We start from the raw sequence: 24925 nt of genomic DNA on the forward strand, positions 1-24925 counted from the left end.
CTATAATGACAAAACAATACAGAAGTGAGGATTTCACATCCCAGCTATTGATAAGCGAGTTCTTGCCAGACAGGATGCTATCAAACTAAGTTTCCTTTTACATTTTCTAGGCACTTCCCTTTCTCTGGAGGTGATAGGAATTATCAGGACAGGATTGTATTCCGGACAGGATTGTATTCAGGACAGCCCAATAGCACCTTCTTTCAATGTGACTAGTTTGGAATGTGAGGATGTGACCTGTCGCTTCCTGGCTTATGGCTGCCTCTGCTGCTTAGCCAAAGGCCTTAGCCTAAGCACAGGGCCTCAGACTGTCATAGTAAGAGAAGGCCCTTACATCGGCAGACAGTGATTTTGATTCTTTCTTTTATACCTCTAACTAGCCAAGTAATAAGAATACCCCTAAATTCTTAAAGTACAGGCCTTTACAGACAGGCCTGAATATCTATATCCTAACAGTCATGTTATCCAGATATTAATTTGTTCTCATTCTTTGAGGCTCACACATCTTTCTCAAGAATGATTTATGTAGCATTCTTGATGTTCAAGGTTTCTTCATGATTTACACCTGAGTGGATTTGCCTTGACGATGAAAGTGAATGCAAAATGTGTGTAAAATGTTATTATTCTATTATCATAGCTTCTTTATGCCATTTTACAGCCACAGTGGAATCATTAAGAATGTTTAATAGCATAAAAATAGAATGAAACTATATCATGAGGCTACGAAGACTTTTCTTTAGATATGTATTTACTGAAACTGAAGAGCCTAAGTAATCTATACTAACTTACACTGGTTTGTTTTGTTTTAGGAAACCTTCATGCAAAAATTGGTAAGTTATTTCCTCTTCTTCACTATATCATACCTGTGTGTGTCTGTTAGTGTTTTAATTTGATTGTTTAATATAATTTATTTTAAATAACGTTTGAGAGTCCAGGCAGACATCATTTCATGACCTAAAGTGAATGGAAATGTTGCCCACATTTTCAAATGTGACTACAAGTAGTGACTTTGGATACCTTAGTTTTTGGGTGCCAAACTTGAAATCTCCTGGACTGGCTTGATTTGCAGAGGGGGTACACTTTCTGAAAATGTAGCCCCATAACCCTACCAAATCCTTATCACCACAATCCTAATGCCACAGGGTAGAGATGGGACAGAGCAAATAAGGATTGATGAACCACACATAGGCTGTCTAGACTTCACACCACTTGAAGTGACATGTTGCGTGTGGGTAGCTACATATAATAAGCCATGTCTACACTTACCAGGGATCGACGCTGCTGCAATCGATGCAGCGGGGGTCGATTTAGCAGGTGAAAACCCACTAAATCAACTGCAGATTTGTTCTCTGGTCGACTTCAGTACTCCACTGGAACGAGAAGATTAATGTAAGTCGATTGGAGAGCGTCTCCTGTCGACGCAGGGCGGTGCAGACACGGCAGTAAGTCAACCTAAGCTACACTGACTCCAGCTATGTTATTCACGAAGCTGGAGTAGTGTAACTTAGGTCAATTTACTGTGGTAGTGTAGACAAGGCCATAGTGAAAAGCAGGCAGTGTCCACACTGCAATGTGGTATGAGTCAGTGAAAAACTCTGGCATGGGGGAGGCAGTGAGGAAAGGCTCCGGAAGCAGGGTGGCAGCAGGACACTACATTGCTAAAAACAGCTGTGTAGGTGGGGGAAGAATTGTTTGGGTGCATAGCCCTCAGGTTCAGGCATGGCTGTACTCTACGCTCTTAAGCAGTGACTCACCATCTACACAGCTATTTGTCCCCATGCGAGGGGGGCATGCAGGGTTTGTACTCTGCACGCTGCTGTAGGGAGTGTGCCATGTAGATGTACCCATAGTAGCCTGAAGTTAGGCACCTAAATCCATAGAGAGAGGAATGCCTCGATGTTCACCCATCGCTCAGACAGACTCCCGTTGAGCTTTGTGCTCAGCATCTCTGGCTGTCAGGACATACTTAAATACCTTATGCCCCTGTCCAGCAAACTCTTATGCATGCACTTACGCATGTGCACAAACATTTGCTGGATCAGTCTTGACAGAGAGAGATTTTCTAAGATGCCTAAGTGTGCATTTTCACTGGGAGAACAAGATGTGCTAACATTGGTACTTACATGTGTTAGCTAACCAGAGGTAAAATCCCTGATGAAGACCAAGCAGGTTGTATTTTTAACAGGAGTTAGACGGTCATGGTCAAATTATTGAAACAGAACGTTGATTGACATGAACTGGAATAAAGTTCTGTTTTTCAGTTTGTGGAAGTTCAGGGGATTTTTTGACTTTTTGTCTTGATTTGAGCTGGGAAGAAAAGTTGACCTCTTGAAAATACTTTTTTTTTAAATTATTCATAGTTTTAATTATAAGAATACAGTGCGGGGGGGGGGGTAGCCAGTTGCATTTGAACAATAACTGACATACAGTTTGCTCAAATATATTTGGGAGTGGTCTCACGAAACATGATCTGCTGAACAAGTCCGTAGTTCTTGAGATGTTTCGAGGGGCAAGAAAACTGTTTCCCACCCAGTTCTACAGTTGTGTATAGGTCAGCCCTCAAGCAGATGAGTAACTTCACTCCCATATACATTTTCAGGACTGGCCATACATGTAAAGCACATTGACAAATAATCATAGGGTACTCACTGGGAAAGTCTACCAATAATAAGTTACTACGACTAAAGAGATACAGTAATTGAGCTTGGAAGGATAAGGTTCTAATTGGTAGTGTTGGTCAATGTTGATTTTGCCATACATGTACAAACTGAACAAAGAAGATTTCCGTAGACAATAGAAGTTTTCAGGTAGGCAAAGTAATAAAAATGCTGCTTGAGAATTTAGGGTTTGATTTAAGGATCTTTACTTTGTATATTTGGACATGCAAGGCTGAGAATTTGTCTAGTGTCCTCAAATCATTGTCTGACACCATCACCACCACCCCAATTTCCCTCAACTGTAGGAATTCAGATAGATAAATATAAAAAGCTTAAAATAAACATTATCCATCAAGATTTTAAAAAATGGAATTCTGCCAAGCATAATAGCTATGTACATTATTAGAATGCTTAGAATAAAACCTGTCCTTTCACTCGGTATGCGCTCAAACAGAAGGTCATTCTTGTGATATTTCTTTTTTACTCTGCTTTACCTATCTTCTTTCCTTAGGGAAGATCCAGGCTGAAAAACGTAAGTTACATTCTTCTTAGTATAATCTTCTGTGCACATTTGTATCCTTTTGATTTGTTTTAATCTACTCACCAAGGTCTAGGTCCTAAAAGAGACTTAAGTATTGCAATTCCTAACTCCAGACAGTGAGAGAGAGCCCCCCATCTCACTATATCCATAATACTCACGCCACGTCATGAAGAAACCCTGTCCTTTTTCCAATTGGGTGGGTGCTGCCAGCCCAGTGCAGGTGAAAGAGGGCTTCTCTGGGGCTGCAGGAGGTATAAATTCCCTCCAGTTCTTCTGGGCAGCAGTCCTGTCCCCTTCAACTTGCTTCGGCCACTTGGAGCTCAGTGGTTAAAGCAGTCACCTGGGCTGTGGGAGAGCTTCTTTCCAAATCCCTGTTCTGCCTGATTAGGAGCGGGGACTTGAACTTGGGTCTCCCACACCCTAGGCGAGTGCCCTAGCAACTGGGTATTCTGGGACAGATGCAGAGACACTCACTTTCTCTCACTCTTCCTGATCTGGTTGCTCACACCTTTTTTTTGTGTAATGTGTGGTCTGGGCATGCCTACTGGATCAGGTCCCACAGGCTAGACAGGGGAATGCCTAGCCAGAGTATCTCCCCAAGCACCTTTGTGCCACCAGGACTTAGGCAGTTGTGTGCATGCCCAAAGGCAGAAGCTTGAGTGCCTAAGGGATTTAGACACCTATAGGGTAGGGGAGAAGGCAACTGGCAGCGCATTCTCTGTGAGAGCTCTGAAACTTGCTCCCTTCCAATAGTCTGTGTCCCACTGCCTGATATGGGACACAGCAAGAGCTCCATCACCCAGACAAACCAGACTTCTGTGATACGTGATTATTAAAACCAGAAATCACATATATTAGGCTCTTCCAGATCTTACCCCAAAATCACACTGATAGCCAATCCTTTAGTAACTAAAAACTAAAGGTTTATAACAGCTTTGAAAAGGAAGAGCGTTGAGATTAAAATGAATCAGATACATTGCAGCTGGTTTCAGAGTCTGTAGGTCAGGATAATAGCAGTGATGTTAAATCTGCTAGCTTGCAATAAATCTTTGGTTCATCCCAAATACTGGGGTCCTCAGTCCATTGTTCAAAGCTCTTCTTCGTTAGAAATTGTAGTCCAGAAATGTGGAACAGGAAAGAGGCAAAGAAATTATGTCACCGTCTCCACTTTTATACCCTCAGCCTATATGCATGGAAAGTTACTGGCACAAACATGGAGTCAGGGATCACATGTCTTCCATGCCCCGCTGAGTCACTGGGCCTCCATTGTCCATATGCTCTCTGCAACATCCTCTGGAGATGCCCACTGGCAGAGTTCATTCTCCTTAATGACCCATCAACCACGGCTGGCTGGTCTTGATGTAAATCTGTCATGTGGCTGCCTCCACCCTGTTGGCATCCTCTGGTGCATTGCCTGATGTCTAGAGTGCAGTTACAGGACAGTATTCTCCTGGTCCCAGGCTCCCTAATGGAGCTGGGGCCCTCATCAATATCTCAGACCCAGTCACTTGGTGCTGCTCAGTGGGTCTGATGATTCCCGGGACCTGCCTACTGGGCTTCTCCCAGGAATAGGGCTGTCTGGTCCCTGGCCCCTCTGGCCCTGAAAGGGGCAGTCTGGCCTGTTACAAAGAGGGTGTGTCCCCAGGATGATGGGGATGGAAGAGCTTTTTGTAGCTGCTGGCTGCCCATGTTGGCTTCCTTTCCTGTTGAATGTTCTTTTTCATTGCTTCTATGGTGTCAGGTTTTTATATTAGTTAAAATTAGAGCTTCTGTCTTGATGTCTTTATCCAGCAATAAGTAAATAGAAGCACAAAGCTAAGCTTATTAATCTTGATGGGAAGGAGAGCAGAATGGATAAAGATTCAGTTACAGAATCAAATGAATATTAAATGACGATATAATCTGATTCAAAAAAGCTCTGATAGTCTTTAAAGTTAAGTGCATGTGCATTCCCATTGACTTCGATGTGCCTGGACCCAAGCACGTGTCTAAACGCTTTTCTGAATTGACACCACTGATATGCTACAGGCCTGTGACACAGAAGACAAAAAATCTAACCCTGTCCTACTTTTATTTTCAAAAGCACCCATTGCTTTGCTCTGATTGAATGGGAGTTTCACCACTGACTAACTGCAGCGGGAGCAGAGCCAGGGCAACCCTACTCATAATCTTTATAGTAAAGACAGAAGAACAGCTAAAGATTCAGGTACAGAACCAAATAACTATGAGAGGCTCCAGTCATGTTAGCCAACTGTTAGCATTGTAGGAGCTGACCCTGCAGTCTTTGCACACTGTATGCTGCTAGTGAAGCCAACAGGAGTTTAGGGTATGTGAAAAAGCAGATTTGGTGTGAATCCGACAGGTAATTCAGACCTGTAAATGTCTGAAAGTATTCATTTGTTTGATAGCTAATCGTAGTGAATGCACAAGCACGAATGAAAACTCAGCCTAGTTGCCACCTACCACCCCACACTGGAACCCAGATGGGGTATCAAACACCTACAACCCATACTGAAGAGGGACCCCATCCTGAAAGAAATCTTTCCTAAACCCCACTTCTGGCCTTCAGGCAACCTCCCCAGGCTCTCCAAGCTCATCATCAGAACAAAGCTCCACACAGACCAGGACACACCAAGTCAAAGCAGCACCAGACCCTACCAGAGCAGATGCAAAACCTGCAGCCGTATCTCCATTGCTACCATGATCAACCCCCCATGAATCCTACACAGGCCTAGCACAACAACTTGTGCACTAAACGCCCCAACATCTATGTCTATGTCTACACCACGACGTATACTGGCAACGTACGCTACACTGACATAGGCGCTGGTGTGGACAGTCAGTGCTATGTCAGCGAGAGAGCTTGTCCTGCTGACTTAGCGTCTGCTGCTCGCGGGGACTGGTGGAGTTAAGCTGAAGGGAGAGGTCTCTCCCATCGGCTGACAACAGTTACATTAGCGCGCTTACAGCGGCATTCGTGCAGCTGCGCTGCTGTGAACGCGAGTGTGGCTGTGCCCTTTGTGGGGGAAGCCAGACAATCTCCATGCTCCTAGGCTTTGGCAACACTGCCAATTGAATGACAAAACTTTCGTTGTTCACAGGTGCTTAAAAAAGCCCTCCGCCCCCACCCCGAAAGACGCTCGTAGGGGGTGGAAGTATTTTGTCGGGAAAAGTGCCTACAAAAAGCATTCACACTGCCAGACTTCTAGCGACACGGCCATGTCGCTAAAAGCTGTGTCGTGTAAACCAGCCCCCAGATGAACTCTCAGGAAACTGATAAAAGACAAAAACACTCTATCACCTGTGGTGAACACTTTTCCCAAAACAATCACTCTATATCTGACCTCGCAGTCCTTATCCTCAAAGGAAACCTGCACACTGCTTTCAAAAGGCTTTCATCACTCTGCTAGATACTAAAAATCATGGACTGAACAGAGACTCTGGATTTGGGCTTATTACAACAATCCGTAACTCACTAACCCTTTCTTTTTGTCCTATGACTGCAGGTGTTAATGGGACACTACCTTGAATGGTCCCTTACAATATACGCTAACTAATCTGTTCCACCTTGCCTTTAGCTATGAGCTCAGATTACCTTTCCTAGATCTGAAGAAGAGGTCTGTGTGGCTCGAAATCTTGTCTCTTTCACCAACAGAGGTTGTTCTAATAAAAGACATTACCTCACCCACCTTGTATCATGAATCCAAATGTAATTCATTCATAGATTTAAGGCTGGAAGGGACCATCAGATCATCTAGTCTGACCTCCTGCATGACACCAACCAGAGTATTTCACCCGGTATTGAGTCCAGCGCTCTGTGTTCAGCAGATCTTTCAGAAAGACATCCCGTCTTGGTCTGAAGACATCAAGAGATGGAGAATCCATCACTTCCCTTGGTAGTCTGTTGCGGTGGTGGAAGTTCTAATTTGAGTAATGGTTTTCTTGAAACTGTAAATCAAAATAAAATGGAAAAGTCCTTAATATCTCCATTCAGTGAAAAAAATCTTAAATAATGTATTTATCCATTTGTTTTATTTTAGGGAAACTTCTTGAAAATATCAGTAAGTTTCATTCCCCTCCTCCAATATCACCTCATATGTGAAGTTGTGCGCAGTTAAGTTTTTAATTTAAGGGACAAGGTCAACTGAAAAATCACAGGTAACGTCACTAACTTATTAACAGTAATCCCCACGCTATGTTATGGGAAGTCATAATGCAACCAGGATTTTAAAATACTTTGAAGGACTGACTTTCCCTTAGTCCTGAATAGCTCATACTCCCGGTGAAACTGAAGGGAGCAGCAGCAAAGCGTCCTGTGGCGCCTTACAGACTATCAGACGTACTGGAGAATGAGCTTTCGTGGGTGAACACCCACTTCCCACGAAAGCTCATGCTCCAGTACGTCTGATAGTCTGTAAGGCGCCACAGGACGCTTTGCCGCTTTTACAGATCCAGACTAACACGGCTCCCCCTCTGAAGCTTGAAGGGAGGAGGAGGTTCCCAAAGAATGAAGGTTTACAAAGACTAGTAAGCAGTAATAATACCGAGCTCTTCTGTAAAGAAACTTCATCGGTAGATCTCAAAGCACTTTAGAGATCATGATCATGAAACTGAGGCACAGAAGGGGCAACTAACATGCCCAGGTCTCCCAGCAGGCCAGGGGCAGAACCATGATTAGAACTCATGTCCCCTGAGTCCCCGCGCTGTGTCTGCTGGGCCACACTACCTCTCTAGTAGTAATTAGTGATCGGGCCTAAACATATTGCACCATTCCAAACGGTAAACCTTTGACGGTAATGCTCCAGTCCTTCAGGCACTTGTGTTCGTGAGAAATTTTTCTTACATGCCTAAGTGTTTTCAGGCCCGGGAACCCATAATGCACTTTTCACCTGCCAGGCTTTGTCTACATCAGAAGCACTTTACTGGTCTAGGAATACCAGTAGATTACAGGGGGAAAGGGCGGATGGGGGGCGGATGGAGCCTGTGCCAGCAAAGCTGTGCTCTGTATGATATAGTAAAGCCACCCCCACGAGCGAAACAAGCGCTATCGGTCATGGCACCGTTTGCCATTATAACTGGATCTCCACAGCACAGCCCTGTCAGCCAGGGATCACACCTCCCCACAAGGCCAGTGGGTATAATAGGCCAGGGGAGGCTAAAGCCTTCCCAAACAGGATGCAGGGCACCCCCCTTTGGAGCTGCCCCGCTGCCTGGCTGCCTTTGGAGCTTTGCCCCTGAAAGGGCCCTGGCCCATGGCCCTGCCCACACTCCACCCTGAGACCCCACTCCTGCATTCCCCCATGACCCCCCTACCCACACTGCTCCTCTTCCTGCCCTGCCTCTTACCCCATGGCCCCTCCACCCACCACTCATGCTTCTCCACCCCTTTCTCCTGTGGCCCCCTCACCTGCCTTTTGTGACTCTTCACCACTTCCCCCACATTCCCCACCTGCCTCTCACGCTTCTCTTCCCCTTCCCCCACATCCCCACCCCTTTCCCCATGCCCCACTACCTGCTTCTTGCGCTTCTCCACCCCTGTCCCCTGATTCCCCCCGCCACCCTCTTGCGACTCTTCACCCCCGGAGAGGCAGAGAGACACCGGTGACAGGACGGGGGCCCTTGGGTGAGGGGGCAGAGCAGCACGGGTGGCAGGACCCCTCGGGTGGAGAGGTGTGGGTGGTGGGAGCAGGGCCTGGGGTGGAGTGGGGGTGGAGTATAGGCAGGGCCTCAGGGGAAGGAGGCTGAGCAGGGCTGGGCTCGGGGGGGCAGGGGTCGTGGCCACAGACCAGGTGCTGGTGGCCCCTCCCATCTCTTGGGAGCTTCCAGCTCTCAGGCTTAGCCTCCCCAAATGTGGGAGTCACTTACCACCCATGCCTCCCCACCTAGGTGGCAACTCCGTGGGTGCTCCGGAGCTGGTGCACCCATGGAAAAAAATCGTGGATGCTCAGCACCCAGCAGCAGCTCCCCGATCAGCGCCCCCCCGCCTCCCCCCAGTGCCTCCCACTTGCTGGGGTCAGCTGTTCAGCGGCGTGCAGGAGGGGCTGCGGGGAGGGAGTGGCGCAGGGACAGGAAGAGGCAGGGGGAGGGGGAAGAATAGGGTGGGAAGAGATGTGGCAGGGGTGAAGCGGGGTGGGACGAGGCAGGGCAGGAGTGAGGATTGGTGGGGGTGGAGCATGGGGCACGGCAGGGGTCGAGCAACCCAGGGAACTCGGGAACTCGGCGCCTCTGTCTCCCCACGCGCCTGGCTGACGTAGCTACGCCTACAGGCGTCTGTGGTGTAGATCTGCTCTTACTGCCCTACCAAGGAAATATGACCAGAGGCCCTGATCCTTCAGACACCTGTCTTCACTGCTGCGCATTGTGCCCTGGAAATCGACAGTAATTCCGGCGCCCAGGGTACAGAGACTTATGCACGTACTGAGCGTTCGTCTCGTTGTCCTGTTGAAGTCAGTGGCTCTCTACAGGGTTACAGCAAACTGCCCATTTGGGATTGGGGTCAAAGTAGATTAATTAGAGTGCTTATAATGAAAGCTGACCTTGAGATCCATAGCCTTGAGAAACAAAGCTCTTGATAGGCTTTCATTTACTTATCTAGTTCTTTCCCTTTTTTTTCAAGGTGATCTCCAAGAAGAAATTAGTAAGTTATAACCTCCTCTAATGCAATGGTTTGTATGGAGTTGCATCCTAGGCTGTGTCTACACTGGCAATTGAGCGACAAAACTTTTGTTGTTCAGAGGTGTTAGCCACCTTCCCCCCGAAAAGACAAAAGTTTTGCCATGACAAGTGCCAGTGTGAACAGAACGTTGTTGGCAGAAGCACGTTCCTGCCAACAAAGCGAACGCTGCTCATTGGGGGTGGGAGTATTTTGTCGGCAAAAGAGCCAACAAACAGCGGCTACGCTGCCCGACTTTTAGCGACAGGGCTTTGCCGACAGTCGTGGCGCTAAAAGCTGCATAGTGTAGACAAAGCCCTCGTAAGTACTGTAGGCTTCAGTCACCGGTAGGGAAATGACATGACACCCCAGGCTTGGTGAATAAATGTAAAGTCTGGGATTTTCAAAAGATCCGAAGGCAGTTAGGCACCCACTTTCCACTCAATGTCAATGAAACTTGGGTCCCTTACACACTTAACCTGCTTGGAAAATCCAAGCCCAAATCAACTCTTTGGAACAGCGTCTGTCTTTATTCTGTGTTTGTACAGCACCTACCACAACGGGGTCTTGACCCAGGGCTGGAGCTCCTCTGAACTACCCAATGCAAATAATAAATAACTAATAGAAGTGCTGGCTCCTATTTTCAGCTGTGGCCAGAGGAGGACATAAAAGAACGGCTCCCTGACTCTGGGACCAGTCCTGCAGACTGAGCACGGACATAGTCTGTGTCACTCTGGTCATTTTCCAGCCCCAGGACACCTTCTTCCCCAGAGGCTGCTGAAGGGGTGGTTCAGAAGTTGTGTACACCAGCTCTGGGCCTGCTAGGGACTCCATCACACCAGGGAAGCCTTCAGCCTGGGCCATCCAATTGCTTTTTAGTCTAGACGTCAAAAGGGCCCACAAAGTAGCAGAAAATCCAGTCCCCTGCCTCAGCCACATCATTATTAATTATTGTTATAAAAATGCTAGAATGTGTTGCCCAAGTTGTAATCTTCGGCATAAGGCGTACAGCTTGGCTGGGGTGGTTTTTTGTTTTGTTTTTTTGAGGGGGGACTGTAAATTCACTGAAATATGTTTTTCAAGGTACTGAAACTATTTGCAAATTTGGGTTGAATTCACTGAATAATTTCAACTGAAAACACTTAAGAATTCAGAAATGGTAAAATGGTTTCTTTCAAAAATGTGAATTCAAATCAATATTTCATTTAGAGAGTGTCAATTTGAATCAATATTTTGTTTCAAAATAGCCACTCAGATTGATATTCCAAACATTCTGTTCACCCAACTGTTTTGTTTTTTTCATTTCTCATTTTGTGAAGGAAAAAACAAACTGAAACAACAAAAGTGTGTGTGTGGGGGGGCAATGTTCAGTTTGGCCACCGAACAGAAAAATCAACAATTCACTGATCTACACAGCTGCTGACAGCTCTGATTCTATTAACCAGAAAAGTAGAAAACAAGCCATAGCCTCAAATTGTTAGTAAAGTATTAGTGATTTCAAGGCCTAGTTTTCATTCCTTCTGTGTGCAGAACTCCCAGAGTAGTGAACAGGAGTTTGGGATGCACAAAAAGTGGAAAAAAGATCAGTAACAAGTGAGCAGACAAAACCGCCTTGCACCCATCAAACCGGTAACCCTTCCAAAATAATTTTCAGAGCCCAGCCCCACACAGGATCACACGTATGAATAATGCTCTTCCTGTGCATAAAGATTTGCAAAATTGGTCACAACTAACACAGGTCTGACCTGTAACCTGAGGGTGCATGCTGGGAGACATATACGGTAATAAGAAAGAATAATTTTGTGCTTGTAATGAAAACGATCTTTCATATCTGTAGGCACCTGGACAGGAGCACGACATTTGTATTTATTTTTATCTGTTTTGCTTTTTCTTCTTTCCTTAGGGAGATTGCAGGCAGAAATCGGTAAGTTAGCTTTTTCCTCGTATTCCCTTTTGTACATAGTCATCTCATATGAAGAATTTTAACTCTATTCTCCAGCACAATCCCCCTCCCGCCCCAAGGTTCACTATGCACTAAGGTCACCAAAAGGCAATGGGAGAAACATGAAAAGGAACAGAAATAAAGGTTTCCAATAGAAACTCTGACGCTGTTTTATTGTTCGCTGTAGCATCCAAGTGATTATAGGCCGAGGCCCCAATTCAACGTAGCACCTAAGCAAGTGTTTATCTTGAAACACAGGCTTAAGTGCTTTCCTGAATTGGGGCCATAACATAATAGCGTTGTGGCAGACAAGGGACCGTCTAAACCTATTAGGGTGGCATTATCAAAAACACCCAGGACTGGCCTAAATTTGCTCTTACTGAAGTCAATGGTGAAACTCCCACTAACTTCAGTGGGAACAGAGCTAGGAAAATACTACCCTTAATCTTTAGTAAAAGCAACAGCACGAATAAAGACCAAGAGAATTGTAGAAATGCAGAACTGGAAGGGACCTCGAGAGGTCTTCTAGTCCTGCCACTTCCCCCCATCCTGCCTTGGTACATGTGGGTGAAGCATACGTAGACCATCCCTGAAGGTGCCTGTCTGATCTGTTCTTAAAAACCTCCAGTGATAGAGATTTCACAACCTCCCTAGCTAGAGAAGCAAATAAATATTGAAGGTTCAAGTCATATCAACAGACTATTCCCATTTTAGGATTTGATCCTGCAGTCTTTGCACTCTTGATTGCTAGTGAAGCCAACAGGAGATTAGGGTCTGTGAAGCAGAATTGGCCTGAATCCTACAAATAATTCAGAGCTCTAAACCTTTGAAAGGATCAGTCTGTATGTGTAGTGAATCCAGAAGCGTAAAGCAACATGAAAGAAAAATGTTAGTGCTGATGATCTTGATACTGGGAATTAATGTAAAAATGAAAAAAAAAATCCTTGACATTTTTATTCACTGCAAGTTCCTAAATAATTTAAATGAAAATATAAATTAATGATATCATTTGTATTTGTTTTTGTTTTATTTTAGGGAAACACCTTGAAAATATCAGTAAGTTCTATTTTTCTTCTAATGAAATATCTAACGTGAAGTTTTAGGCAGTAAAGACAAATCCCATGTAATAACAATTGAACCCAGATATTGCAAAGACATAAGCCAATATGTAACTTTATGCAGTTCAGTGGGACTCTTACACGTGAATAAGTGTTTGCAGGGTCAGGCCTAAATCTGGATGCACTCAGATAAAATATTACAAGCTTCCAATTATTTATGTGGATTTCTTTCTCTCTCTTTTTAGGTGAACTCCAAAAAGAAATTAGTAAGTTATATTTCCCCCAGTTGAAACTTTTTTGTAGGGTGTTACTTTCCATTATAACATAATTTTCTTTTTCTACCCTCAAAGCTCCTGCAGCTTTAGATTAGACATACAGTGAACGCTCTGATGTAAAAAGGCAATGTGAGAACATGTTTAAGTGACTAGAAGTCAGGGTACTGACTCAGCCCTGGTCTACACGTGGGGGGGGGAGGGGATCAATCTGAGTTACGTAACTTCAGCTATGTGAATAACGGAGCTGAAGTCGACGTACTTAGATCTACCCACCGCGGCGTCTCCACGGCAGTAAGTCGACGGCTGCCGCTCACGGCGCTGGAGTTCTGGAGTCGACGGGAGAGCGCTCGGGGGTCGATTTATCGCGCCTAGGCTAGACGCGATAAATCAGTCGCTGCCCGCTGATCCAGCGGGTAGTGTAAACATACCCTCAGCATGCTGACTGAGAGCGGCCGCAGCAGAAGATGGAGAGGACTCAGTAATGGCTCCCTGGCCAGTTCAACACAGACCCCAGCCTTACTGTCGAGTAGCCTAGAGGGGTGGAATTTTTTAACCAATTTTATTTTTAGGGGGGAAAAGAGGAAATTCAGTGACATCAAAATGTTTTGAGAATTCATGTTGAATTTGCCAAATTGTTTTGGTGTAAAAAATCTGAAGAGATTGAAATGTTTTGGTTTCACGTTTTCAAAATGAAACATTGAGTTTTTGATTCAAAATGACTTTTTGTTTTGAAAATTCCTTTATTTTATTTTTTTTAAGAAAATGCTTGAAATCAGAGCAAGGCGTTTCACTTCAGGTCAAACAAAGTATCTTGGTCACCCTGGAACTAATTTTTTACTGACCTTTTCAGTCACTGAGAATAGCTAAATAAAAAATCTTTGTGGTTCAACCTGAAATGCGCCCTCCCCGCCAACTATTTGGAATTGCAGAGATCTGAGAAACCTGTTATTCGCCCAGCTTCCGATTAAAGCAGCCGCTGGGCTAGTCTAATCCATACCACCTGGCTGCAGCTGCTCTACGGCTTCTCGCCAGCAGATGTTACCAGCGGGCCGTGCTTTCTAGCCACCCCCTTTCTGACTTGTTGCGTGGCCCCATTGTGGTGGGCTGCAGGGTGGCTGTGCAGAAGCTGGCCATGCTAGTTCAAAGCCTGTTAGGGACTTGCCCATGCTGGGGAAGACATCAGCCGCTTCCTGGCCCCTTTGAGCAACTCACATGACAGGTTTCAGAGGAGCAGCCGTGTTAGTCTGTATTCGCAAAAAGAACAGGAGGACTTGTGGCACCTTAGAGACTAACCTATTTATTTGAGCACAAGCTTTCGTGGGCTACAGCTCACTTCATCGGATGCATGCAGTGGAAAATACAGTATGACAATTTTATATACACAGAGAACATGAAACAATGGGTGTTACCATACACACTGTAACGAGAGCGATCAGTTAAGGTGAGCTATTACCAGCGGGGGTGGGGGGGGGAACAAAACTTTTGCAGTGATAATCAAGATGGGCCATTTCCAGCAGTTGACAAGAATGTGTGAGGAACAGTGTGGGATGGGGGGGGGGGGGGATAAACACGGGGAAATAGTTTTACTTTGTGTAATGACACATCCACTCCCAGTCTTTATTCAAGCCTAATTTAATGGTGTCCAGTTTGCAAATTAATTCCAATTGAGCAGTCTCTCGTTGGAGTCTGTTTTTGAAGTTTTTTTGTTGTAATATTGCGACTTTCAATCTGTAATCAAGTGACCAGAGAGATTGAAGTGTTCTCCGACTGGTTTTTGAATGTTATAATTCTTGACATCTGATTTGTGTCCATTTATTCTTTTACATAGAGACTGTCCAGTTTGACCAATGTACATGGCAGAGGGGCATTGCTGGCACATGATGGCGTATATCACATTGGTAGATGTGCAGGTGAAGGAGCCTCTGATCGTGTGGCTGATGTGATTAGGCCCTATGATGGTGTCCCCTGAATAGATTATGTGGACACAGTTGGCAACGGGCTTTGTTGCAAGGATAGGTTCCTGGGTTAGTGGTTCTGTTGTGTGGTGTGTGGTTGCTGGTGAGTATTTGCTTCAGGTTGGGGGGCTGTCTGTAAGCAACGGCTGGCCTGTCTCCCAAGATCTGTGAGAGTGATGGGTCGTCCTTCAGGATAGGTTGTAGATCCTTGATGGTGCGATGGAGAGGTTTTAGTTGGGGGCTGAAGGAGACGGCTAGTAGCGTTCTGTTACTTTCTTTGTTGGGCCTGTCCTGTAGTAGGTGACTTTTGGGTACTCTTCTGGCTCTGTCAACCTGTTTCTTCACTTCTGCAGGTGGGTATTGTAGTTGTAAGAATGCTTGATAGAGATCTTGTAGGTGTTTGTCTCTGTCTGAGGGGTTGGAGCAAATGTGGTTGTATCTTAGGGCTTGGCTGTAGACGATGGATCGTGTGGTGTGGTCTGGATGAAAGCTGGAGACATGTAGGTAGGTATAACAGTCAGTAGGTTTCCGGTATAGGGTGGCAACTATGGTGACAGAAGGAGGGGAAAGGATATAATGGAGAGATGTGCCATATTAGAAGAAAGTTAAACCAATCCATATTAAGGATAAGGAAAGTAGACATGACATGAAGGTCTAGATTGCATGATAAATGTCTCCCCTACCTCAGCCATATCAGCATTAGCCCCCAGATGCTATGATATTGTTATTTGGAATACTGTGTCCAGGATGTGGACAAATTGGAGAGAGTCCAGCGGAGGGCAACAAAAATGATTAGGGGGTTGGGGCACGTGACTTACAAGGAGCAGCTGAGGGAACTGGGGTTATTTAGTCTGCAGAAGAGAAGAGTGAGGGGGGATTTGATAGCAGCCTTCAACTGCCTGAAGGCAGGTTCCAAAGAGGATGGAGCTCGGCTGTTCTCAGTGGTGGCAGACGTGGCTACACCTTTGAAGAGAGAGGGGGAACTCTGGTGACAGAAGGAGGGGAAAGGATATAATGGAGAGATGTGCCATATCAGAGGAAAGTTAAACCAATCCATATCAAGGATAAGGAAAGTAGAAAGTCTAAAAATTGAGTTATAGAAACCGAATGAATATTAACTGTTCATGTGGTGTTAGCCGTTACCATTTTAGGGCTTACTCTTGCAACCTCTGTACGCCTCAGGCTCCCAGAAGCAGAGCTGGGCCCCACTTCTAGATAAGGTTCAAACCTGTAAACCTTTGAATTTTTAGTTTCACTTGTAACCAGAAAATCCACAATATGGATAGAAATGTAATTAATGATTATCTGGACACTAAGAATCAATATAAAATGGAGAAAAAATATTGAAATCTTTGTTCATTGAAAAAACTCTTAAATAGTTTGTATTTATTTCTGTTTGCTTTATTTTAGGGGCACATCTTGAAAATATCAGTAAGTTCAATTTTTCTCCCAATCTAACCTCTCATATGAAGTTGTACACGGTTAAATTGTTGTTGTTTTTAATTAAAAACAATAATGTCAATTTGAAAATCAAATGGACTAACTTTGGCCACAATTCAGAGGGCACAGCAGATCAGTCATTTGCAGGATTGGGGTCTTTGTAATAAATCATTGTCTACAAAATGGTATGTCAGAATAAAAACCAGACTTAGATAATTATGTTAAGGTCTGACCTTTCATTTCTTGCATGCACACCACTCCCAGTGCAATCAAAGGGTACTGCGCCGTGAGGAATAGTAATCAAAATATTCTGAATTTTGATTTTCCATCATCATCATTTTTATTTCCAATGACCAAAAAGGGGCGGGGAAAATGTCAACCAAATTGTCACTTACCCTCCCCCCACAAACACAAGCTATTTTCCCACCAGCTCTAACAATTAATAATCAGACCTAAAGACACCTTGCTCTGCAAAACTGTAAATCTTTAAAAAATTATATTGGAGCTCTGAGCCAACACGTTCTTAAACTTATGCTTCATTTTCAGCACACAGGTGGCCTTGTTGAAGTCAATGGGAGTGCTCACATGCTTAAAATTACTTACGAGCCTCACTCTTTGTATCATCAGTGCCTAAGAGTCCAAGCCTGCAAATACATGCATGAGTAACTTTATGCATGTGCCTGAGTGCTGGTCAGATTGGGTGTTTATAATGCATTGTTGACCTGTAATCTTAGCTCCTGATCCTGAGTTTGGAGCCATGTGAGTGAACTGTTGAATTCAGCCCCCCTGATTTCAGTGTAGATTCAGGTCTTTAGAATACCACGGGAAGGTAGATATTAATAGTAATGAACAGCCATGATCCTTCTGCATTATATAACCCACTGGTGAATGTGTTACAGGCCTGCCTGCGTACTGCTCTACATACAATATGAGTCTGCTACAGACCCTTGCTAAATCTACAGCAATTTGGTCTTTTTGTTAGCTCTGGAGGTCCCCAGTTAAATCCCTGGTGCATCAAACAGGATGGTGGCCATCACACTTGCATATGGTTAACTTTAAGTATGTGATTACTTCTACTGAAATAATTCAAGGCCTATGTACGTGAGCTGAATGACTATAATGAAAAGTGATCTTTAAATTTCCAAACATTCTAAGAGAATTTTTAATTGCCTTTTCCTTTTCTTTTTATTTAAGGTGAACTGAATGAAAAAATTAGTAAGTGATATTTTCTCATTTTTATATGGATTGCATCTTCTCATGACATTTTCCATCTACTTTTCTCCCCAGACAGGAACTGCAGGCTGAATTCAAACACACAACAAATGATTTGTCACCAAGAAAGATTGTGAGATGGTGATTAAAACTAAGGGTATTGAATAGATATGCTGGTCCAGATTCTCAGCCACCTAATGAAACAGTGTGACATACATTCTGAGTTTTGACAAGCTCTAGTCTGGAGTTTTATAGTACTTCCTTATGGAAGCACAGAAATGTATTGAAACGCTGCGAGTACCAACTCCAGCACACACACGCAGGCCTTGACTTTGTACTAAAGTCCCAGATCAGATACAACAAGATAATAACATACAAGACAACAATTTAACACTAAAATAAAGATACAGCACTATCTGTAGGTAAGGAGTTTGTCTACAGTGATCATCACGTTACATAAATTCACTGCCTACAACCCCTGTCCCACGCTGTGTAGTGGTTGGGTATAGGATGTGGCCTTTAACCCCACTTAGGGCTAGAATAATTGATACTGGAAGATTTCAGAGGTGCCTTCTCCGTGGTTTGGAAGGGAATCGTTTCCCAAAGACTGATTAAAAAGTCTTGGCCTGAGATGGTTTTGATGAAGGGGTCGGGCTTCATTTAATCTTGGGAGAAAAGCTCGTCCACAATGTCTTTATTTCGGATGTTTTAATTATTGTTACTATTATTATTATTTAGGTGGACTGCAAAGAGAACTTGGTAAGCTTTTTCCCCCCTTCTTTTTTCTGTAATGCATCCTTTTTTATTAATCAGATTCAGCTTAACAATGAACTTATTCACATGAGTGCTCACCTTTATTTGATTTGCTTGGTTTCAGAATGGAGAAAAGCCCTAGTTTGTCCAAGTAAGTAAAGTTTGTATTTAGTTAATGTCCAAATTTCACTTCCTTGAGAGATCCTTGCTCCCTTTCTTTGTAGAAATAGTTTAAAACAACACAAAACACAAACAGGAAATAATGCAATAGTTTCTCTGGTTGAAGTTTGAATGGTGAAGGCGGTTCCCCAAGTGAGCTGTAGAGCTGGCGAATCTTCCTTTGGGAACACAGAGAGGAGTGAATTAACATTTTTCTGGATAATACATGCTCAGGTAGTACTTGAATGGGATGCTGTCCTGATGTTATTCTTTGCACATTCATAGGGGAAGGACAGTCCAGTGGCTAGGGTGTTAGCCTAGAATTCTGAAGGCCTCAGTTCAGATCCCGTCTCCTGTGTGACATTGGGCAAATCACTTAATTTCTTTTTTGCCAGAAGCTGGGACTGGGTGACAGGGGATGGATCACTGGATGATTCCTGTCTGTTCATTCCCTCTGGGTCACCTGGCACTGGCCACTGTCGGAAGACAGGACACTGGGCTAGATGGACCTTGGGTCTAACCCAGTCTGGCCATTCTTATGGCCATTGCATTACATGTATAAACAGTATATTCCTGACAGTGCGATGCCTCTAACCAGAGAATGGCTAAATCCTTAGTCTCCTCCTGAATATATATATATGGATGAACCATAGCCTAGCTCCTTAAGTATATTGTAAAATTAACTTCCAGAGCAGAGGGTCAAATTATGTCACTGAATCTAGCAAACTGATTTACATTTTCAGTAATTGTGAATACAGTGGGGCAGATGGCTCAGAAATGTCCAGTGTTTCTCAGGACATCGTGCATGATTCACTGAACTTTTTTCATTTCCCTGACTATCTGGCATTTAGTGCTCCTTTCTTTCTGTTCATGCATGAACGCCACGGCCTGCACAGTAAACTGCATGAGCCTCCCTGACAGAGCCAGAGAGACGGGAAAGAAGGGGAGTAAAGGTTATCCTCGGGCAGGCAGGTTAGAAAGAGGAAGAAGGGGGAGGTCAGCATGAAGGAAGAAGAACACTGGAAAAGAATGAAGGAAAGGGAGCCCTGGGGAATGAGGAAGAAAGAAGCAGCTGTTTGAAGGGAAGGGATCAGGTATCAGGGAAAGGCTATGAAGAGGAGAATTAGGAACCTGACTGAGAGAGTCAGGATAGGGGAAGAAAAGGGGAAACATACCTGAAAGAAAATGTATGAGCAAGGAAGTAACAAAGGAAGAGAAGAGAGATCAACAGAACAAAAGCAAGGTGATTCTTAGCCTGCAAACTGATAGGCTAAGTCTGGGCCCAAGGTAGGATTTTTCTATTGAGTTTGAACTCAACAAATCACCCACAAGGTTCTCCCTGCCTGCAGACATTTCCTGCAACATGAAAGAAGATTTCTTCCCTTCCACCCAAATCTCCTCCAATCCTCCTCTCCAAGCCCAATTTCCCCCAATCTCCATTTTGGTAATGTCCAAAATGAAATATTATGATTTTTTTATTCAAAAAGACTTTTCATTTCAAATTTCACTTCATTTTTTTTTTCAGGTTTAAAAACCCTCAAAAGTGAAACAAAATGTTTTATTCTGTGTCAAACAATATATGCCATTCAACCCAAAACAACCCAAAACAAACACATTTTAAGATTTTTGGTTGACCCAAAATGATTTTTTTTAATTTATTTTTGGTGTGAACCTAAAAATCAGTTATTTGCACAGTTCTGGGAGAAGAAGACAAAGATGCACAAACGCTTCCCACACGGGTTTCACCTGCTGCTCCATGGGTCTGCTCTTATATACATCCAGTGTTTAACATGTAATGAAAGAGGTTCCAGGGCTCAAGCAGTTTTTTTACATTCATAATTGATGCAGCAAGCCCAGAGGTACCAGGGCTACAAACTGCCAAGCCTAGAGATGCCAGGGCTCAACGCTGGCATGCCCTGGCACAAATTTAAGCACTGAACACATCCCCTTCCCCACACAGACCTCCTTATTCCTGATGTATGATTTGATGGAAATTGTCTGTCCTTTTTTATTGTCAGCCATCCTAGTGATCAGGCTATACTGGGAGCTCTGTCTTCAGGGGAAAAGACTACTTTGTCATTTATTGTTAAAGTTTGATTCTATGGCAGTCATTTGATGTGCTTAGTGGAGGTGTGTGAATAGCCAATTCTTCAGTTTGCCGGCTGTACTGAAAACAAATACATGCAGGAGAACCTCAGAGTTACAAACACCAGGTTTATGAACTGACGAGTCAACCACACACCTCATTTGGAACTGGAAGTGCACGATCAGGCAATAAAATAAAATTAAATAAAAAAGCTAATACAGTTCAGTGCTGTGTTAAACATCAACTATCAAAAAAAGGGGGGGGGGCAGCAGCATTTTTCTTCTGCACAGTAAAATTTCAGAGCTGCATTATGTCAGTTGAACATTGTAAACGTTTGAAAGGACAACCATTACATTTTTTCAGAGTTACGAAAAACCTCCATTCTTGGGGTGTAAATAAAATGAAAAAATCTTTTCAGGGTGGCTCAAAATGATTTTTTTTTTTAAAGAAATTGGGCAAACTGAAAAGTTGAAAAAATCTGGTTGAATGAAACAAATCTTTTGGCCAGAAATGGCTGACTAATCTATAAAGGTTTAAAACATCTTTTAAAATAAAACTGAAGCAAATTTCAAAAAGAAAAATCTTTCTGAACGAAAAAGTCAAACTGTTTTGTTTCAAAAATGTGAAAAAGCAGTGTGTCAACTTTTTCAGAGTTTTTTCCCTACCAAAAAAATTCTCTGAATTTCACACAAATTCGTGAAATCTTTCAGTCAGTCCAAATCTACATTTTTCAGCAAAAAAAAAATTTCCCCCAGCTTCAGTGCTTAGATTGCCAAAGAGAATAAACCATCTTAACTACTTTCAAATTTAAACTTCAATCCCCTACATTTTGGTGCTGGACACTGGTCTTCATATAGGGTTGTCCTGCTGACTGCTGTGTTGTTGATTGTTTGTTTGTTTTCAGCTTTATTTATATAATATTAAGAGCCAGACCTCCTCAGCCAATTTTGAAGCTAATATAAGTATTGTAACCGTGGCAAAAATGGGCTATTAAAGGAAACTCAGCTGGGACCTTATCTATAGAGTGAGTTTCACTGGTCCACATTGCTACCATGAACAAACTTTGATAGCTGCATAGATTTCATGACAGCCATGAAATTCTGACTCATTCACAACAAGCATTATCTATATTAACACTGAAATGGGGCATTGGCCTTATCCTTTGCCATGCCAGGACCTCACACAAGGTGAGAATTCTCAGTCAGATCTAGCTTTGGGATGGGAGATGGCCTACATTTAATTTCAAATGGAAAAAGTGATACCACCTTCTCAATCCCTCTTCATTCCACCTGGATGCCAAGCTAGAGACACCTGAATCAGCTGTGGGCCACCTGTGTCTTCTGTAGTTGAGGATGCAAGTGAGCTTCCATTATAAGCCCTGCTTTCCCTCCAAACTGCATACATAGGCATATCACTAACAATAATCAGAACATGATTGTTAGGGGAACATGGCTTGCAAATTCAACCCATGCATTTGAAGAGCCAAGTAACTCCCAGCTGAGATGACCCCAGAGCCACTGAGCATAGGAAGGTGATGGTAAGGTCAGCTCTGCAGTGGCCACTGCAGTGTAGGGTAGCCAAAGGACAGCTGCTTCCCCAACTTTTTACCTTGGAAGTGAGCTACGTCTACATTGGCACTACTCTGCAGTGACTTACATCGAATGAGAACTGGAGTAACATCCATGGATGGTTAAAGGATAGAGAGTGGGGGGGGGGGTGTGGTGGATAGGAGAGAAGTTTCCTCTCCTCTGCTGAAAACAGATGATCTCCTCCTTCCTCCTTAGATAATGTCATGAGGAGACCTGGGTGAAAAATGGATATTTCAGTTCATTGGCAATTTCAAAAAACTGAAGACAAATTTGTTTTGGGTCAGACCAGAAATGAAAATTTGTAGAGAGTTAAAAAAATTATTTAAACAAAATGTTTTATTTTGAGCATTTATAAAGTATTTTTGCTTTTTTAAAAATAAGATTAAGGGAAATTTTGAAATGAAAAATTGTTCCCAACCAAAAAAATCAAAATGTTTAATTTTTAAAATATCAAAACAAAATATTCTGATTTTTTTGAATATTTTTATTTCTCTTAAACAAACAATTTGGCCAAACTGACGTGGATTTGGAAAATGTTTGTGTTATTGAATCTGAATTTTTCACCAACAAAAGTTTTGGCCTAACAATGTCACCGACTCTAGTTGTGAGAGCGGCCCATTGTGTTTCAATCTACTTTAAGCACCGTTTGTGCTAAACTATCTCTCTGCTTCTTCAGCCTGTCCTAATTCCCTTTTCTTGTGGATCGCCTCCCTCTAGTAGAGATGGCCTCTTGGCTGTTATCCCTTTTTACCTGGCCTTGATTATTCCCCATGGAACTTAAGTTAGGGGTATATCAAATCATGTTATGGTGTGATCTGACTTTAAATATTAGGAAGGAGGAGCACAGCAGGGGTTCTGTCCGTGAGAAAGAAATGGGAATAAAATCCCCAGCATTCCTGGGTCTCTGGTCCCAGGGAGAGGCATCTGCAGGAGAGGAAAGAGTCTGCATCTCAGGCCTGGCTCAGATGACCTTTTGCTCTTGTCGCTGACCTGTTCCTGCTCGGGTTTGTGACTCTGCCCTGCACTCTGATGAGATCTTGGAGTTCCTCCCCATTCAGAGCTGGGCAAATCCTGGAGGAAGGAGCTGGGGCAGATCAAACCTTCCCCCAGAGATGAGCTCTGTCCAGGGCTGATGGATCCGTCTTCCTAAAAGTGACGGGCGGGGGGGACACGAGGCCCCAACCCCTCCATGGCCCTGCCCCTGCCCCGTCTCTTCCTCCGGAGGCCCTGCCCCCTTGGCCAAGCCAGACGCTGGGACCTGGGATGGGGGGCGGGGCGAGAGCAGCCCCTGGCCCATGTCCCCGTCCCCTGGGTCCCCACCAAGGCAGGAGGAGGCTCTGCAGCTCTCCACAGTTGCCCGCGTGGCTCTTACCCTGACCCAGATCCAGCTTCCAGCCTGGCCTGGGGACAGGGCCTGGGGGGCCAAAGAGCTGCAGCCGGGCCATGGTAAGCGACAGCCGGGCAGCTGCTGCGAAGAGCCACAGACCCTCCATCAGCCTTGGATGGGGGGTCATCTGGGGGCAGGGCCATGGGGGGGTCCATGACTCCCCACAGCTGCAGAGGTTCCCCAGGTCGGGCTTCAGCTTCTGGCCTGGCCAGGAGGCGGCCCTCTGGGGGGAGGAGAAGGGGCAGGAGGCCAGGATGTGGGGAGTGGGGGGGCCAGGCCCGTGGGGAGTGGGAGGGCCATTCCCGCATTCCTGCACCGCTGGCTCTGCCTTTAGCGTCCTGATTCTCCCTCTCTCCACTGCAGCGAATGTGACCATGGATCCAAACACAGCAAACGCCCAGCTCGTTGTGTCGGAGGATCGGAAAAGCGTGAGGCGTGGAATTGCACGGCAGGAGGTGCCGGACAATCCAGAGAGATTCCATTCTTTCTGTTTGCTGGGCTGCGAGAGGTTCACCTCGGGGAAACATTACTGGGAGGTGGAGGTGGGAGATGGGGGATTTTGGGCTGTGGGTGTCGCCAGAGAGTCTATGAGGAGGAAGGGAGGGATCAGATTTAACCCTGAGCAGGGGATCTGGGCTGTGGAGCGGTGTGGGGATCAGTACCGGGCTCTCACCTCCCCTGAGACTCCCATGCCCCTGAGTGAGAGGCCTAAGAAGATTGGGGTTTATCTGGACTATGAAGCGGAGTGGGTGGCATTTTATGATACTGGTAATGAGACCCTGATCTTTACTTTCACGTCAGCGTCTTTCACTGGGGAGACAATCCTTCCCTTCTTCTGGGTGGGGATTGGCGTCCTGCTCAAAATCTGCCCCTGAGGCCTGGAGATGGGGAGGTGGAGTCAGGGGTAGCAATATCCCACTGGGGTTCCCTCTGGTTGTGGGCCAGAAATGGACTGAACTAGTCATTGTCCCAGGGACAGCTCAGATGGGTTACAACACGCTGCTATGGCTCTAGAGAGGGGGACGGGGGAGGCAGAGGAGATGGGGGGTTGAAGGGAGCATAGGCACCGACTCTGTGGGTACTCTGGGGCTGGAGCACCCATGGGGAAAAATTAGTGGGTGCTCTTCACCCACCAGCAGCCAAGCTCCCATCCCCGCCCCCCCCACCTCCTCCTCCTCCCCCTCCCCTGAGCACGCCGCGTTCCCGCTCCTCCGCCTAC

The 24925-nt window shown here is 44.8% G+C and overlaps 1 pseudogene; it reads left to right on the plus strand.

Moving 5' to 3' along the window:
- The window catches only part of LOC141996210 (butyrophilin subfamily 1 member A1-like), a 660168-nt pseudogene extending 635587 nt beyond the window's left edge, over positions 1 to 24581 (plus strand).
- The last annotated feature ends 344 nt before the right edge of the window (positions 24582 to 24925 follow it).

This window comes from Natator depressus, chromosome 11 (assembly GCF_965152275.1).
Source record: "Natator depressus isolate rNatDep1 chromosome 11, rNatDep2.hap1, whole genome shotgun sequence".
NCBI lineage: Eukaryota > Metazoa > Chordata > Testudines > Cheloniidae > Natator > Natator depressus.